The 1,920-nt window shown below is 63.2% G+C and overlaps 2 protein-coding genes across 4 annotated transcripts in view; one reads left to right on the forward strand and one right to left on the reverse strand.

Annotated features, from left to right (window-relative positions):
* The window catches only part of SMIM5 (small integral membrane protein 5), a 7,828-nt gene extending 6,103 nt beyond the window's left edge, over window positions 1–1,725 (reverse strand). Inside the window, exon 1 of the mRNA XM_006145808.3 lies at window positions 570–1,725. The gene's annotated coding sequence lies outside the window, so the exon portion shown is untranslated. The remainder of the gene's footprint in view (window positions 1–569) is intronic.
* RECQL5 (RecQ like helicase 5) overlaps window positions 1–1,920 on the forward strand; it is a 39,584-nt gene that overhangs the window by 32,359 nt on the left and 5,305 nt on the right. The gene's annotated exons all lie outside the window — the stretch shown is intronic.

Raw genomic sequence — 1,920 nt, forward strand, 5'->3', positions numbered from 1 at the left:
TGGGAACTGCGGGGGGGGGGGGACCGGCCCCCCCCCCCCGAGAGATACTGGGCTGCTCTTGTCCAGGACACAGATGGGCATTGTTGCCGCTGGCCCTGTCGCATCCCCAGGGCCAGACCCTGCCCTGAGCCTCCCTGACTGGAGAAAAAGCAGCCACAGGGAGGGATCTGCCCTAATCCTGGGGAGAGGAGGCTGAGCAGGCAAGCCGTTTCGTCCTGGCTGGGACAGCCAAATCCCTCTTTTAAGCCCCCTTTATAGGAAGAGCTTAAACTAACTTGCAGAGTAAGCAGGCCCTTGGGCCCTCTGCTTGCCAGCGCAGCGAGTGGGAGTGGAGGGCAGCGTGTGAGCCGAGGGCTGGGGCCTCAAACCCCCACCTCCCAGGGGAGGAGAGTGCTCAGGTGTGTACTGGAGGCAACCTCACCTGGGGGCGCGGGGAGGTAGCCAAGCACGCAGCGGGACCCTCCTCTCCACAGTCTTGGAAGATGGTGGCCCTTCACCTGGGGGCAGGAGACCCTTCCTGTCCCGTCGGTTTACGCGCCCCCCTTTCACCTGTGGCTGGTGCCGCTCACCTGGGAGCTCAGGTGTCGGGAGCCTCACGCCTGTCCTGTACTTCCTCCGACCGTGGGCGGGTGCCTCCTGAGCCAGCACCGCTGACAGCCAGCTGCGGTCTGCCTGGCTTTTCTGTTGTCTGTCGTCCTGGAGATCCAAGTGTCAAGTTACCGTCGAGAGGGGGAGCCCGAGGGAGCCCTGACTGGAACTTGTCCTACAACTTCCTACCTCCAGCCCTTTCCCTGCCCCTGAGGTCCGCTTGCAACACGCTCCCCTGCCCCTCGTCCTTCTCGCCTTCTCCCCTCTCCCTCTCCTCTTCTCCCTCCCCCTGCTCGGGCTGGGCTGTGAGCTGGGTGGGCAGCTGACCCTGGGGCTGGGGGAGAGGAGCAGCCCTCCCTGAGTCCCCGCACTTTCCGCAGGGCCTTTTGGCCTCTGTCCCCTGACCATCCCAGCCAGGCCACTCCCTGCTGGTCCCTCCCTGGAACCTCTCCCTAGGAAGAAAGTCAGTAGCCTGAGAGCCGCAGGACCACCCACGCCGCAGCCAGCCCCGGGAGGCCCCGCTGCCTCAGCATCCGAGATGCTCTGGGGCAGTTAGGAGCCCCAGTGACCGGGGAGTGGCCTGCTTGCCCGGTGAGGTGCCTCTCTTTGTTCCCGGACACTGCTGGTCTCCTCTCCACTGCTGGGCTGTCTCTGCGGGCCTGGCCCAGCCATCAGGGAGGGGCTCCATGGCCCTGTGGCCGGGGCCTTTGGCATTTGGCTGGTCTTGCCACCCTGCAGACCGGGCTGCAGGGAGAGGAACCGACCCCAGCCCTGTTGTCAATGGAGCTCTTTGAGTCTGAGCACAAAACCCCAGTGAGTCAGGGCACAGGGAGGGCGGGGGGAAGGAAGCCAACCGTGTGGACACACCACTGGGATGCCAGAGCCTCCCAGAGGCCAGACAGGCGGCCGCTGTGTGGACACACAGACTCAGCGGACAGAACTTTTGGCCCATTTATCCAGCGAGCGGGAGCGGGGAGGAGAGAGCGCCCTCTGGTGGCTGCCTCTGCTGCCTCAGGCAGTTCAGGTGGGACTTAGAGCTGCATCCTGCAGACCCTGCTTCTCTGAGGGACAGTGTCACGTCAGCTTTTGATTTTTTGTTTGTTTTTGTTTTCTTTTTTGGAGAGGTTTTTGCTATAGGGCACGTGTGCTTGCCAGACAGACAGAGACAGAGAGACAGAAATCGAGAAATCACCCCCCAGAGGGGATGGCCACGCCGCAATCCCTTCTTCATTCTCCTCTCGGGATCTTGGGCACGCACGCACACGTGCCCGGTGTGAGTTTAAGCCACCGGGTCCGGGACTGGAGCCACAGTCAACGACATGGGAGTTCAGC

The sequence above is a fragment of the Tupaia chinensis genome, unplaced genomic scaffold (genome assembly GCF_000334495.1).
Source record: "Tupaia chinensis unplaced genomic scaffold, TupChi_1.0 Scaffold000159_1, whole genome shotgun sequence".
Classification (NCBI taxonomy): Eukaryota; Metazoa; Chordata; class Mammalia; order Scandentia; family Tupaiidae; genus Tupaia; species Tupaia belangeri.